General features: G+C 40.7%; 1 long non-coding RNA gene across 1 annotated transcript in view; it reads left to right on the plus strand.

Annotated features, from left to right (window-relative positions):
- LOC134730415 (uncharacterized) overlaps positions 1-16,867 on the plus strand; it is a 45,585-nt gene extending 28,718 nt beyond the window's left edge. The window contains exon 3 of the long non-coding RNA XR_010112171.1: positions 15,176-16,867. This is a non-coding gene — a long non-coding RNA (uncharacterized LOC134730415). The remainder of the gene's footprint in view (positions 1-15,175) is intronic.
- The last annotated feature ends 241 nt before the right edge of the window (positions 16,868-17,108 follow it).

Here is a 17,108-nt window from a genome sequence, read left to right on the forward strand (position 1 = left end):
ATTGATTTTGTGTGTGTGTTTGTATCTGTATGCATGTCTATTAGTAGTATCGTTTTCTGCTGCTCCTTTTTAGAAAAGTGGTTGAAAGTTAATGATTACAAGGATGACCCATAGACTTGACATCATGTTTGTAGTCTAGCTTTCTTTTTCTTTTCCATAGTGAGTATATCAATGGTTTGGTAACTATTTTTCAATTTTTCGAATTCGGAATTAAACAAGTACTACCTTCATTGAAGTACAATGCTTTTTATTACGTGTTAGGTACAGCGTTGGCTGGTAGTTTTCTCTCTCTTCTTTGCAAATCAGATTTTAGAAAAATAAATTGATTTATTAGAATCACTGGTTGTGGTGCATGCTAGTGGGGGGACCACTGCTAATGGAATATTGAGCACATTAGATAAAAGGTCATGTCCTTTCAGGAACATGGACAGAGCTAGCGGCCATTATAGAGGCAAAGTAATGTGAGGACAAAACACCAAGTGCCACATGTTCTCACTTATAAGTGGGAGCCAAATGATGAGAACACATGGACACAAGAGAGGAACAACAGACACTGGGGCCAACCAGAGAGTGGAGGGTCGGAGGAGGGAGAGAAGCAGAAAAAAATAACTATTGGGTACTAGGCTTAGTATCTGGGTGATGAAATAATCTGTACATTGAACCCACGTGACACAAGTTTACCTGTATAACAAACCTGCACATGTACCCTGAACCTAAAATAAAAGTTAAATAAACAAACTACTAAAGCACATGTGATCACAGAGGTTTCAGTAAGCCCTGGATAATTTTAGAAAGTTCACAGCCAAATCCAACAAGTTCATTGCTCACCACCTTTTATAATATTTCTTCATTGTAGGACATTTGTAATTCCGTCTTGGTTTGGCTTCTTTCAGAAGGCTGGATCAGGGGAGCTTGGTCCTTTCTTTAATTTCTGCTATTATTTATTTCTTTCTCTTTGGCCTTGACTATCTTTGACCCTTGGCCATTATGATAGTGTCTAGTCTCACTCATTTCTTTTTTAGATAAGCATTTTGTATTTTTAGCTGATGTTGGAATGGGACTTTTTTCTAGTATATTTTGTAACAAGCTATTGGTAACACAAAGTTGTAGCATTTTATATTCATATTGAATTTGACGAACTTACTGTGCTTCTAGATTAGTTCCAATGGCTTTTAAAAATAGGTTCGTTTTTTACCCCCTAGGAGTCCCCCTGTACTTCTAGGGGGAAAAAAAGATACTTTCACCTATTTTCCAATGGGTTTTCCTCTTCTTTCTGCTTTGTACCTTATAATATCTTATGTTTAACTTCCAGAAACATGGTAAACATTAGAGAACTTATCAGTCATAATGCTCTGATTCTTGATTTCAGTGGGAAGGTTGCTTGAGTTTTAGATAAGATTTTTCTTATCGATTTAAGATAGCTGTCCTTTATCATTTGAGTATTTAAAAAAATCTGTTTTGCTAAGAATTTTAATCTGTAATTGTTGTTGAATTATACCAAAGGCCTTTTAAGTGTCCATTAAAATATTTGTTTTCTGATTTGATCTTTTGAGGTGACAGGTTAATATTGTAGTAATAGATATCTTAATGTTAAATTGCATATTATATTTTGTTGAAATGTTCTTTAAATGCATTAATTCAATTTGTTGATAGTTTAGGATTTTTATATCTCTATTTACATGTATGCAACCTCTGTCAAATGACGGTATCAGATTGTGTTAGCTACTTAAAATGAATCAAAAAACTTCTTATATTCTCCTGCACATTCTATCAGTGTCATTAATGATCATTTCCTTGACTCTGTAAAAGAATTACCCGAAGACTTATAAACATATTTGTGGCTTTAAAATATATATAATTTATATGTTTATATACAATATATATTTTACACATAAATAAATATTTTCTATATTTATATTATATATTATGACATATTTGAATACATATAAATATGCATTTATAATATATTTATATATTTATGATTTACATTAATATATTATAGTAATATGTTTATATAAATATATACTTAATATGTAAATGAATATAATAAATATATAAACATAAACATAAAAATATAAAATAGAATATTATATATAATACATAATATGTAAATAATATATAATTATATATTATATATAAGTATAAAAAATAAATAATACATATTCTGGAGTAGTTCTAGATTCAGAAATCTCAAAGATAAGATAGAGTGTGTTTACATACCCACACCCAATTCCTCCTGTGAACATCTTACATTAGAATGGTACATTTGTTACAACTAATAAACCAATGCTGGTACATTTCTATTAGCCAAACTCCATTCTTGATTCAGAGTTCCTCGGTATTTTCCTAACGTCGTTTTCTGTCCTAGGATCTGATCAGGAAGCTACATTGCATTTGGGCACTGAGTCTCCTTAGAGTCCTCTTGGCTGTGGCAGTTACTCAGATTTCCCTTGTTTTTGTGACGTTGGCAGTTTTGAGGGACACTGGACAGGTGTTTCACTGAATGTCCCTCTACTGGGATTTGCCTGGAGTTTTTCTCATGCTTAGACTGGAGTCCTGTGTTTTGGGAAGGAGGACCACAGAGGTGAGGTGCAGTTTTCATTGCATCATATCAGAGGCATGTGAGTACCAGCATCATGATTCATCACTGCTGATGCTGGCCTTGTTCACCTGGCTGAGGTCCTGTTTGTCAGGTTTCTGCCGCACCTGCCCTTCCATTCTGTCCCCTTTATGAGGAAGTTGCTATGTGCAGCCCACGTTTAAGGCGTGGCGAGATATGCTCCATCTCTTTGAGGACAGAGTATCTGCATAATTTATTTGGAATTCTTCTGCATGCATGGGATATTTGTCTCTTCTTCCCCATTTATTTATTTATTCAATTATTTATTTATTGCAGAATGTCTTCATGGATATCAATCTTATACTTTTGGCTATTATTCAAGACTAGTTTGTTTATTTTGTTGCTCAGTTTGTTCCAGTTCTAGCCACTGAGAGTGTCTTCGGTTGGCTCTTGTGTCCTTTTGACATTGTGAGATTAGCTTCTTTTTTTTTTCTTTTTCTTAGCATTTTCTTACTTTCTGGCATTATGAGATGCTCCAGGCTCATCACAGAATTAGCCATTTCTCTAAGGAGCCCTGGTTTCTTTTATTGCAGAATGGTATTAGAAAGTAAGATCTGGGCTGACTTCTGGATACCTAGGGGTTAACCCTGCTCCACGAGGAGCAGCTAAAAGATAAAAATAAAAAAAAAAATAAAAGAAACTAAGATCTGGCTGCTAGGTTTGTGGTCATTTATGGAGGTAATTTTTTTTTTTTTTTTGAGACAGTGTCTCACTCTGACACCCAGGCTGGAGTGCAGTGGTGCCATCTTGGTTAGCTGCAGCCTGCGCCTTCCAGGTTCAAGCTATTCTCATGCCTCAGCCTCCAGAGTAGCTGGGACTACAGGTGTGTGCCGCCTGGCCCAGTTAATTTTTATATTTTTTGGTAGAGACGGGATTCTCTATGTTGGCCAGGCTGGTCTTGAACTCCTGACCTCAAGTGATCTGCCCGTCTCAGCCTCCCAAAGTTCTGGGATTACAGGCGTGAGCCACTGCGCCCGGTCTATGGAGGTAATTTTTGATGACAAGTATTTTGAATCTTTTCTCAAGTTTGACAATTGAGATTTTTCTGGGAAATCAACTTTTCTGAGATTTTAAGTTTAATTGGCATATACTTGTACAAAGTATGTTTTATTATTTAAAAAATGTTATTTCTATATGATTTCAAGCAATTTTTGGATTATTTTAGCAATTCTATTTGATATCTTCTTTTAATTTATTAACATTCATTTTGATCTTTACTGTTACTTTCTTGGGGACCACATTTTTTCCACTTTTTACATATATAATTATTATTATTATTATTTTTTTTTGCGTAGATGCTTAGTTTTTATCCATGGTTTCTCTTTTAATAGTGAAATCCTTTAAAGAAATGAAATTTGCTTTTAAATAGAACTTTGGCCACATACCCTGGGATTTGACAGACTTCAGCCCTAACTAAAATGGCAGACTCTTTAGTTACTTGTGAGGATGTTTTAAAAGATCTGGATAGAAGTGTTTTCATTGAAGCTGTTACCAATGCCTATTTTTTTCTGCTACCTTATAATAAATAATATATTTATTACTTATAAATAAAGTCATTTTAAAGCTATTCTGTATCTGTGGTGTCTGCAGGAGTAGAGTACCTCCATGAATACATATTTATGTGCTTTACATTGTCCACAGCCTTGGTGTCAGTCATCTGTAATACTGAGAGTTCTAAGTCCTGCTCCATTTTCGTTTTTAATCAAATGTTCTTTTTATTTCAATCTCCTTTTCTGTGCAGATTTTGAGGAGACACTATTTGACTCTTGAAAATTTCATGATTATTTTCCTTGTCTTACAAATTATCCCTTAACTTGATGTAAATGCTCTTCATTGTCACATTTAATTCATTTTGTCTTGAATTCTACTTGGTCTGCTGTTAACAGTTCTCTGATTTCTTTTTTGTCATCTTCCTTCATCTTTTTGTTTTTAACTTGTGTACGTTGTTATTTTAGTCTGTCTTCTGTAAGCAGCCCATTGATTGACGTTGCTTGTTAGCCCAGTTTGAGTGTCTCTGTCCTTTCTGTTAGGTAGAGGTTTGCCTGATTAAATATATTACTGCTGGGCTGGGCGCGGTGGCTCACGCCTGTAATCCCAGCACTTTGGGAGGCCTAGCAGGGGTGGATCACCTGAGGTCAGGAGTTTGAGACCAGCCTGGCCAACACAGTGAAACCCCATCTCTAATAAAAATGCAAAAAATTATCTGGGCGTGGTGGCAGGAGCCTGTAATCCCAGTTACTCGGGAGGCTGAGGCAGGAGAATCACTTGAACCTGGGAGGCGGAGCTTACAGCGAGCCAAGATCTTGAGCCATTGTACTCCAGCCTGAAGAACAAGAGCGAAACTCCGTTAAAAAAAAAAAATATATATATATATATTTTGCTGCTGAGGGCATGTTTAAACTGTCCTCAGATCTTCTTCCTCCTCCTCTCTCTCCCCCTCTTCCTTCTTCTTCTGTAGGGAGGTCCTCCCTCAAAGCAATATCCTGGATAGTGGCCATATTTTCAGTTCAAGCTCTCCAAGGAGATGCCAAAAAATCACAATCCCAGCCACCCTCAGGCAGGGATGCAGGCACGGAGCCAGCTCTGCCCATCATATGCACCCATGCTCATTGGATCCTGAAGAGCACAGGGTGAGTGCCTGGTGGGCAGAGGGGGCCTTATGAAGTCCATTCTCTTGGGTGAGGAGCAGCAGCTCTCTTGTTAGGCAGCCGGGGTGATGGAGGGTCTGGGTCAGAGGTGCAGGTACTCATCATCATGGGGCCCATGTGTGATGGCACAACACAGAGATCTTCATAGGGCACGACCCCTCGTGCAGACTGCAACATCCTTCCTGGCTGACCAGCGCCCACACTAGACTCTTTTGCTGGATACCTATTATCTTCAGCAATTTCTTCCAACTTAAACTGGTCACTGTGGGGTCTCTTCTTACCCCAGCTGGCCAGCGTGGGGTGGGTGTCTTCTTAGGGCATGGGGTCTTTTCAACAAAACCGTGAATGATACCAGGAACAAGGAGCTAAGCTCTCAAAACCAGTAATGTCATAACATGTAGACTGTGCAGGGAAGGACAGGTCTCCCGTGCAAGGGATCTCACCAGTTGCAACAGCACCAGCAGCACCAGGAACAATTGCGTGCATGCCACAGGGTGCCCTAGAGGTGGAGTCTAAGGGCCTTCCTTTCCTGGGTTTCCTGGGTTGCATCCTCGACTGCCTTTCTCAGTTAGTTCACAGAGGCTGTCTACTGATCACCCACCAGTCCCTGAACAACATTATACAAAAAGCCATGCAGTGAACCGAATGTCCACATCCCATCAAATTCCTAAGTTGAAATCCTCACCAGCAAGGGTATTGGGCAGGAGGGTTTTTGAAAGGTGGTTAGGTCATGAGGATAGCATCCTCATGAATGGAATTAGTGCCCTTATAGGAAGATACATGAGCACTCTGGAACTCTCTCCACCCTGTGAAGATACAAGAAGTAGGTAGACTCCAACCTGAAGAGGGCCCTCCGCAGAACCCACTGTGATCTCAGACTTTCAGCCTCCAGAACTGTGAATTCCTGATGTTTATAAAACATTGAGACTATGGTCCTTCGTTATAACAGTCTGCAGTAAGACAGCTGGTGACACATTTACATCTCAAATTGAATATTCAAATCAGGTTATACTGCTCATTTAGGGTCTTCAGGCTTCAATGAGTTTATGATTTAGCCTGGTGAGCAAGGGGTCTCTCTACAAAGTGTCACAGCTGGCAGACTCCAGAGAGCATTTTCCTGGGACCATCACTGGGTGTGGTAGAGTAGGGGAGGCAGCTGTCTATTTCTGGTAGGTGCAAATGCCCTCATTTCTAGAACAAAATTCTTGGTCGTCTCTTTGGAACTGTCTATCTTGTTCTGGTACAGAGAGTGGAACATGTGGTATGTTTTTTGAGAGTATTATTTACAATGTTTCCATATTTGCTATAGGTAGAGGGAATTTTTCCCAGATGGAAAAATGTGGTTTGTGATGCTTTTGCAAATTTTGCTTTCTTTGTTTTTCTCATCCCCAGCCTCTCACAAAGTCCCAGGCACCACTGTGTGAAGTTCCTGTTGTGGCCGCAACAAATGCCCCACACTTAGTGGTTTAAACCCACACAAATGTATTATCTTACAGTTTTGTAGGTCAGCTGTCTGATATGGATCTCACTGGACTAAAATCCAGGTGTTGTCAGGGCTGTGTTCTTTTCTGGAAAAACCATTTCCTTGCCTTTTCCATCCACAGTTTTCCACCCACATCGCTCCCCCTTCAAGGCCAGTAATGTTGGACTGAGTCCTTTTGAGCCGCCATCTTCTGGGTCTCTCTCCAATTTTCTCATCCACTTTGACCCTTGCGATTACACCGACTCCTCCCAGATAATCCAGGATAATCTCCCCATCTCAAGGTCAACTGATTAGTAACCTTAATTTCATCTGCCTTTGCCAGGTAATCTAATGTGTTCACAAGTTCACATGTGGACATCTTTGAGGGTCAGTATTCTACCCAGCACATACTTAGTGGTTTATGCAGTTGTAGAACATAGTGGCTGTGCTGAATTTGGGAGGAGGTGTGTCAGTCACAGCTAGTGTATTACTTTGTTTTCATGCTGCTGATAAAGACATACCCGAGATTGGGCAATTTACAAAAGAAAGAGGTTTAATGGACTTATAGTTCCACATGGCGGTGGTGGGGGGCCTCATAATCATGGCAGAAGACAAGGAGGAGCAAGTCATGTCTTACGTGGATGGCGGCAGGCAAAGAGAGAGAGCTTGTGCAGAGAAACTCATGATCACACGGTCCCGCAATAGGCTATCTGCAAGCTGAGGAGCAAGGAGAGCCAGTCCAAGTCTCAAAACTGAAGAGCCTGGAGTCTGATGTTTGAGGGCAGGAAGCATCTAGCATAGGAGAAAAATGTAGGCTGGGAGGCTAGACCCATCTCTCCTTTTCATGTTTTTCTGCCTGCTTTATATTCACTGGAAGCTGATTAGATTGTGCCCACCAGGTTAAGGGTGGGTCTGCCTCTTTTGGCAGCACCCACACAGACACACCAGGATTAATACTTTGTATCCCTCAATCCAATCGAGTTGACACTCAGTATTAACCATCACAGTTAGCATGTCACCATACAAATGTAGAATTTCCTAATTCGACTTTCAAGTGGGGCAAACAATTATTTGGTACTATGGAGTGCCAGTAACTGCAGTGCACTAAGCTGCTGCACAGAGGCTCCTAGCTATGGTGATTTTTGCTTGGGATTGAAATCTGTGTAACAAGCTTCATCATGGACCTGAATGAGATGGTTTCAGTATGGAAAGGTCAGAGGCTCCTGCACTTCTCTAGGACATGTGGACTTCACAGCTATCTCTTAAAATTTTTAAAATAATTTTAAACTTACAGAAAAGTTGCAAGATAATACAGAGAGTTCTTTTCTACCTCTCACCTAATTTTCCCTCTTGCATAACCATAAACAAGTATCAAAACTAAGAAGTTAACATTGGTACATTACTGTTAGCTACGCTGCAGGCTCTAGTTGGAGACCACTGGTTTTCTACAAATGTCCTATCCTGTTCCAGGATTGCATCTGGTATCCACTTGGTACGTGGCTGCAATGTCTCCTCTCTCAGTCTGTGATAGACCCTTAGGTTTTCTTGTTTTTTATGTTCTTGATACTTTTGAAGTGTACTAGTCAGGTATTTTGTAAAATGTCCTTCAATTTGGGGTCATCTGATATTTTCCTATGATTAGATTTAGGTTATGCATTTTGGGAAATAATACCACATCCAATTTGTAATCTGGATTTTGTGAATAGGTAGACATTTAGTTCACTTTCATCCTGATTTCCCACAGGTAACATCCCCCCCCTTGTATTATCTCCCAGTCCTTTGCCCCTCTCAGGAACTAAGTGTTAGAAATCGTCCCAACTCTGACGACCCTTTCCTCCAATGCATTTCATCAACACATACACATGGCTTGGCTGTCCCTTGAAACTGCTTCATGTATAAGACCATAGTCTCTGGATCTACTTTTCTTCAATAAATCCTGTTACTCTTATACTTCTGTGCTTTCACTTATTCTGAACTTGATGCGGTTTCCTCATTCTGATCTCTAGTTTTACACCTTTCCATTTTCTTCCTCCTGCATCCTTCCGAAGGTTGTTTTGAAGATAACATGAGATGATGAAGGGACAGCATGGCCTGGAGTCCAGGTGTGAGGCAGCACTGGGATACAAGCCTCTTTCTAGCTTTGCTCATCTCTTCTTCAGTCAGTCCCTTATTCATCTTTCATCCATGCTGTCATTGGCAAGGAATTGACCTTCTGTTGCCATTCTCATTTTCCCTTGGTGAATTCAGTCAATCCTTTTGTTCTCTGTTCATATTATGCAAATATAAAAATCAAAATAATCCTGATAATGTGTCCTGCTAAAAGAAGAAAAAAACTATCTGATCTCACTGGGATCCAATGCAGTATGACTCTCCTTTATCCATTTTTAAACAAGTTCTAATTCTGAACACTTTCCCCTTGCTAGAGTCCCTAAACAGATCTCTTTGCTACACATCCCACCAGAATGTCAAACAGCATCTGTCCAGCTTGCTTGCAAAGTCCTCCTCTCCAGCTCCCAGTATACCAGGGTCTGTGCATAGTCTTCTTTCCTTTCTCTTCACTGTCTTAGAGGCAAGGTCTGTTCTTTTCTCTGAGGCTAACCCCTTTGCCACCTTTCTCTGGGCCTCCCTGTGGCAACAATCAGTTTTTCTCTGTCCTTTGCAAGTCCTTTCTCTTAACAACAAGATACTAGTATCTTCTTTATTACAAAGAAATTCTGTAGTCTCCTATACTTACCTCCCTTCTCACTCACGTTCTCCAAAGCTTGAAATCATGCTCTGCCTCCAGGTCCTCACTTCTTATACTAAAATCTGGCTTTGTTTCCTCCACACTATTAGAATTCTTCAACTTAATTGAAACACGTAATGAATCTAACTCTGCCTGGGCTGCCCGTGACATCTGCCGTAACTAAGACATATCAAAGCCCACTCCTCTAGGCTTCCATGACAATCGGAGTAATGTCCCAACTCTCACTGTCATCCCTCCATCTCCTTTGGGAGTGCAGGTTGCATGGTGCATTAGTCTGTTCTCACACTGCTATAAAGAAATGCCTGAGAATGGGTAATATGTAAAGACCAGAGGTTTAATAGGCTAATGATTCTGCAGGCTGTACAGGAAGCATGATGCTGGCATCTGCTTGGCTTCTGGGGAGGCCTCAGGAAACTTACAATTATGGTGGAAGGCAGAATGGGAGCCAGCACATCACATGGCTGGAGCAGGAGGAAGAGAGTGAAGGGGGAAGTGCCACATACTTTTAAACAACCAGATTTCCTGAGAACTCACTCACTGTCATGAGAACAACACCAAATGTGATGGTGCTAAACCATTCATGAGAAACCTCCCCCATGATCCAATCACCTCCCACCAGGCCCCACCTCCAACACTAAGGATTACAATTTGACATGAGATTTGGGTGTGGACACAGATCTAAACCATATCATATGGCTACTACTTAACTGTTGTCTGTGCTTCTTCCTTCATCACCTCTCTCTTCTTTTTCCATCTCTCCCTGAGTCCTTTCATCACTTTTCATGGCTTTGACCATTGCTTCAATACAGAGGACTCAAACTCTGTGTTTCTAGTCCTGTCTTTAGTCCTGAGCTTCCCAACTCTCAGCCCCACACTCTTGTATCCCAGAAGCAGGATACAAGATGCATCATCTCTGTTCTCCTTACTGTTCTTACTTCCTGCTCTTCCTGCTGGAAGAAGCTGAGCATAGGACAGTGTTCCTGGTTTTATGAGATGTTCTTTCTGCTGTCCGTCCAAAGTTCATCAATGGGAACTTTGAAGTTCTCTTCTTTTCCAGAATTTTTGCAGCATTTAGCTCTACTTTTCTCCTTTTGCAGCCTTTACTGCCTCACAGTTTGGTTTCCATTTGTCATATGGAAGCTCCTAGTTTTCATGCTTGGTTCCATTGATTCTCATAGTTGTATGTCATCCACGTTTCTTTGGTTGATACCAATACTACCCAATTGCCAGTAGAGCTTCCCCAAACGTTAGCTTTAGTGCAGTCCTCACTGCTCTGCTCCAAGCTAGAGGAGCAGTCATTCAATTTGCATGGACCACAGGCATCTTGGACTCAACATGTCCAAGTGGAATTAATTTTGTTCCCTTCTGGAACTCTCTTTTTTCAGATTCCCTCTGGTAGTGAATGTAAAGAAGCCAGAAAATAGAAGTTATCCAAAGCCTTTTCCTCTCACTCATTCCCAGGGAAGTGCTGGAGGTTGCCTTCCCACTATCTCTGTGTTTTTCCCTTCCTCGCCACCTATGGGGCTTTTGCCTTAGTTCAGGTTCTCATCTATTAGTCTCCTAACTGGTTTCCCTGCTTCAATTCTTTTTCACTTCTAGCTCAACCATTCCACAAAGGACAGAGAAGAAAATTCGAAATGTGAATCCAGTCTAGACCTTGTTCTGACTAAAATCTTTCAGTGGGGCTTTCCATCATCTTCAGAATGAAATCTGAGTTTCTTAACCTGTGTGTATCAGTCAGCTCTTGCCACGATAATGCTGTGAAACAGAACATCCCCAAATATGGTGGTTTACAATGACAACCCTTTGTTCTAATGCTCATGTGCCTGCAGGTTGACTGGTTCAGTTGTCCCAGTTGGGGCTTGCATGGGCCTCCCTGTTTCAAGTTACAGGTCAGCTGGGCTTGGCTCTGCACTGTGGGTGGGGTTCAGGCCTGCTTACTACACATGGGTTGAAGGGGCAATTGTCACTTGGGGCATATCCTTCATGTGGAAGATAACTGGGATAAAAGAGGGTGAGTAGAAACAGATGCTTCTTGAGGCTATAGTCTGGAACTGACACCTACTCACTTCTAACTACCTTTCACTTGGTAAAGAAAGTCTACATTGTGAAGTATAACATAAAGGAGGCAGGAGCATGTACTCTGCCCATGCTGAGAGACATGCAAAGATACAGGGAATGGGAAAGGATGTAAAACTCAAGCACATGGAGTGCATGAAGCACTGCAAATGACAACTCCACTAGCACAGGTGACATAGCATAAATCCCTGTCCCACCTGTCTTCCCGTCCAGATCCATCTCTCTCTGTTCTCAAGTTTCTTTTTCCATGCTAGATCCTATTTCACCAAACTACTGTCTGCATCCTGGACACCTGTGCTCTTCTCTCTGCACTTTACACATATGCTTTCCTGTGCCTAGAAAGACTTTCCCTCCACCCTGGACTTGGAAAGCTCTACTGGCTTCTCTAGATCCAGCATTGATATCTCTGCTTCCAAGACATCCTCACTTTCCAGGGTGGATTAGGCTCATTACTCCTGTTCCTACTACACCACTCTCACCGCTCTCTGCTCCATTTTTGGAATAAATTATTTATTATTCCTATTCAGACTTTTCTGAAGATTACAAGCTACTTGACTTCAGGGTCTTCATTGTTGATTCTTGCATAGAATCAAGTCAATTCTGTATGCTCAATAAATATTTGTTGAATAAATGAGTGGATGTGTGTATGGGTGACTGTTTCTGAGCAGTCATTTCATTATCTAGTTCATGTACTAAAATGTTTGAATATTACATAATTATGTTAAAAACAGATTTAAAAATTTCACACACATTCAAAACCATTTAGAACAACAGTTTTTCTCTGTCCAACTTTTGTGATCATCTTTGCTTCTTTTAATAGTTAAGCTAATTTAGACTTGAATATTGTTTTCCCTCATATTTTGGATCAGATTTCTTTTCTTTCAACAACATATATTTTTGGTGGCAACTGCATAGCAGCTTTTTTTGTTTTTTATTTTGCCTCAGGCATAAAGCAACCTTATTTCTCCCATAAAAGGTGAGCTCAAAATAGACCCCTTATTACCATCCCCAAATTAATTCAAATACCACCCAACTTTTACTTATTGTACTTCAGAACCTGTGTATGGATTATTCTAATATTCTGAAAAATGAAGTGAATAAACTTTCTTAATATAAGCTCAGCTAGCAATAATTGAGTCACATAAAATGTGACCTGTCAAACTCTGAAATTTGTTTATGTCCAAGTGAAGGACTTTAGGAACATAAAATTCAAATATAGACCAAATACTTGGACTTTGAATTTGTCCAAAAATCTGAGCAACCCTAGAAATCTGTTAATTCATGTTAAACTAGAAACTGAAATTTTTATTTGTCAAATACAAAAGAACTACGTTATTACATTCTAGTTGTTGTTGTTGTTTGGCCTTAAATTTTATTTATTCAATACACATTTTTGTAGCATCAACTTCCTGTAAGGCACAAAGACCAAAATGATATCCTTTCTTGAATCCTCTTACTAGGACCCTTGGTTTCCCATACTGTGCATTCCCCCTCACCACACTGAGTAATAAACAAAACTTGTTCAGCCACAGGTGTGTTCCTGGTGCCCCTTGACTGGAGGATATTGACAGCACTTAACAGAAGATCACAAATAATATTGACTGAAACCAAAAGGTTTTATTGTCTCACTAAAATGTTGGGTGGTGGGCAGTCCAGACTGGTGTGACAGCACCTGGATGTCCTCAGAGACCAGTCTTCTGCTTGGCTGCTCTCAGCACGTGGCTTCCATCACCAAGTACAACTCATGGTTCAAGAGGCTGCGAGAGCTCCAGCCATCACACCTGCATCTTATGCAGCAGAAATGGGAATATAGAGAGGTAAAAAAAAGGATGTCCCTCCCACTTGTATCAAACCCTTTTAAGAAGACTTCCCAGAAATTTCTGACAAATTTCACTTATATTTTATTGACTACAACTTAGTCACATGGCCACACCTTGTCAGAGGGCAGATGGGAAATGCAGTCTTTTGGCTGGGCACATTGCTGCCCCAAAGACAGTCAGGATTCTGTTACCAAGAGACAAAGAGAAAAGTGACAAGAGGTAGACAACGTCATCTCTGTTATAAAGTGCTTCTGCTTCTTTACAGGTCAAATAAAAATCATGTTTGATTAAAACTATACCTTGCTCCCATGGATCGAATGTCCATGGTTCCTAAAAGATACTGGGAGCTGCGTGGTTTGCATCTGCCCTCTGCACCTCTGGCCTTGGGTCAAAGTACTCCTGTTAGGCTGGTCTTTCTTGCCTCAGGACTTGGACACTCTGTTACCTGTGATGGAGGAAATCCCGCTACATTTTTTCATCTCCATATATTCTATTCATCCTTCAGGGACCCGTCAAATCCTCTGGCTGTAAAATCCAACTGTTCATTAAGCAAATGAGCCTCTTTGGGGCTGGCACTGTTCTGGGCACTGGGGACAAAACATCCTTCTGACCATGGCACTTCTATTCTGGGAGGAAAGAGACATCCAATACATACATGAATACATTGTTCTGTAATGGGCCAAGTAGGATAAGTCCTGGAGGAAAAGTGAGGTTAGAGCTGCCAAGAATCTTTGAGATCTGAATGGGAAAAAAACGTATTCAGGACCCCTGGTGAGAGCGGATGGGCCTTGTGATTGGGGTTGAATTGCAATATAGTCCGGATTCCTCTGCAGCTCTGGACCCCACATCCTCCTCTCCCCTATCCTTTCTTATTTTTCCTGAATAGGAAAAGGAGTTAGAAGGCAATGAGATGGAGGTGAAATTTTAGATGGAATATCCATGGAAAGTCTACAGAGAAAGTAACATTTGAGTGGGAGCCTCAAGGCAGGGAGAGAATGAGCCTTGCTGGTGGCTGGAAGAGCATTTGGGTGAATAGCTGTGCAAAGGCCCTGAGGGGGCCACTTGATTGACTTATTCAGGAAACAGGAAGGAGGCCAGTGTGGCTGAAACAGAAAGTTTGAGAGGCAGGAGTTAGGAGATTAGTTCTGGGAGGTGATGGGGATCAAATCACACAGGCCTTGGGGGCTGGTATGAGGCCTTCAAGTGAGATGTCCTTTGGGGAAGGTGTATGTGACATTATCTGATCATATCGTATCTTTTGCTTTGTCTTTCTGTTTAGCATAGTTCTTGCCAGATGGAAATATTTGATACAGTCTGAATGAAACTTTGAGATTGATTTGCATTTTCTCATTTAGTGATGAAGAATTGATTTGATTATTCTAGAATAGAATATTTAAATCTTTTTTAATTTAAATTTTTTATTTCAATAGCTTCAGGGATGCAAGTGGTTTTTGGCTTCATGGATGAACTGTAAAGCAGTGAAGTCTGGGAGTTTAATGCACATGTCACCCAAGTAGTGTACATTGTACCCAATAGGTAGTTTTTTATCCCCCACCCCCCCAACCCCCGAGTCTCCATTTTCTACTATACAACTCTGTACGCCCTTGTGTACTCATAGCTTAGCTCCCTCTTATAAGTGAGAACATGCAGTATTTGGTTTTCCATTCTTGAGTTACTCCACTTAGAATACTGGCCTCTAGTTCCATTCAAGTTGCTGGAAAAGACCTGATTTTGTTCTTTTTTATGGCTGAGTAGTAAGAATACTTTTTAAATAAAAAGATTTACTTTTTCTTTACTCAGACTTTGAATGTTTGAGACTACCTTGGCCACCAGATTGTGTTACCTGGAAGTTTGGTCCCAAGCAAGAAGCCACAGGGAGAGACAGCGAGGCAACTCTATGCACAGGCAATGAACACTGAGACTGATATCACTGAGACTTTCAGAGGACAATGGACTCATTATGGATCTCACATCTTTCCTAGACTCTGTTCTTTGCTCTTGGGTCTTCTCTACTCAGACTACCTGCCCCCAAATGCTCCATCCTCACCAAAATATAAAGATTGAGAAGAAAGTAGGACAAAGGGTGTGGAATAAAAAATGTAAGATTGGCTATCACCCCAAGGTGATCAAATCCAATGTTGGCTTTGCTCCAGCGGATCTGAGACCAATTTTGTATCAGTCCCAGAGCACAGCGAGCCTGTTCAGGCTCTTGTAAGTGAGGACCTGCGGTTGAAGAGTAAAATTTTTGTGACTTTAATCCTTCTTTTCTCCGGACTGGAGGGTCATGATGGTACAGTGGGAATACCTTGGGCCTGGCTGCCGGGCCGACCTGCACAAAGATGGTTGTCCCTGTGGGAGGGGCACAGACACTGTGCAGTTTGCACACAAAAACAGAACTAGGGTCTCTGGCAGCAGAAATGAGTCATACAGAGAGCCATTTAGAGGTTTCTCAATACAGTTCTTGGGCTTATTAAGGTTGAGTAATGGCAATTAGTGTGGAGGCAAATTGGAACAACAGTGACAGTGTTGATTATGAAGCAAATGAAAAAGCTCAAAAGGAAGGCATTTTCTTGGAGTGCCTCAAAGAATTCTGCCCTTTAATTATCTGCCCTCTCAGTGTTAGAGAGAGTGAGATTTCACTGGAAAACACTGGAGGGCCATTTGTGGTGACACAGAAGCCTCTCGTACAGACAGGAAGCAAATGAATGGCAGGGGATGTGAGTTTGGACGGAAGGGCTGTCATGGGGATTCAGATTGGATTCTAGAGTCAGGTGCATTGTGGTCCTTGCCTGATGCAGGAGGTTTGGACTCAGATTTTTCTGAAGACAACATAAGCAGAGAAACAAGGTGTGAAGACAAGCTTGTTTGAGGATGTTGGCACCGTGACAAAGTTATTTACTGTACCCCATCCCAGTGCCCAGATGAACAATATGAACATGATAGGGATGCAGTTCACATGTGTTCCATTTTAGAGTTTGCTTTAAAAATTTATATCCATGTCATAACCTTCTGATTAGGATTTGAGAGAACTGATTGTCAAAGTGAACTATATTTTTAGGAAAGTGTTATTTTATATTATTCTGATGCTATAAAAGCCAAGATTGCTAAACTGAAGGACTCTGTAACGTGAGAAGCATATCATGTTCTAAGTATCCCTAAGGTGTCTCTCTTGACCTCAGCACTAACAGCTGGTAATGGCAGGGATTGCTGTTATTTCACATGTGACCCACGATGGTGAGACATACCCACCCAGGGCGAGGGGGAAGAGGGGAGATCGCCACACATTTCCAGCTGGCATAGCAATTGTAGTATTAAGAAGGTGAAAGATTCATATCTAATCAGATAACCCCAGATAAGTGTGTCTTGGGCTGTTGTCCCTGTGGCTTTAACAAGTCACTTGGTGATGCACAAACTGAATGCAGCTGAACTCTGGCCAGGGCTATGATGACTGCTTTTCATAGCTTTGAATTCTATTAAAAACCAGAATGAAAATGCTTCTTGTAAAATGCTTGTCTCTTAAAAACGTAAACAAGATGATACAATTTATCCAGAGTTGAGGAAATATATCCAGTTTAAATTTTATATACATTTAAAGGCAGCCTACATATAACATAGAAATGAGCTATCTATCTATCTATCTGTCTATCTATCATCATCATCGTCGTTGTCATCGTCATCATCATCATCACCTATTGTATTTGTTTTTGCTCTGTAAGTTACCACACACTTAGTG

The sequence above is a fragment of the Pan paniscus genome, chromosome 4 (assembly GCF_029289425.2).
Source record: "Pan paniscus chromosome 4, NHGRI_mPanPan1-v2.0_pri, whole genome shotgun sequence".
Taxonomy (NCBI): Eukaryota; Metazoa; Chordata; class Mammalia; order Primates; family Hominidae; genus Pan; species Pan paniscus.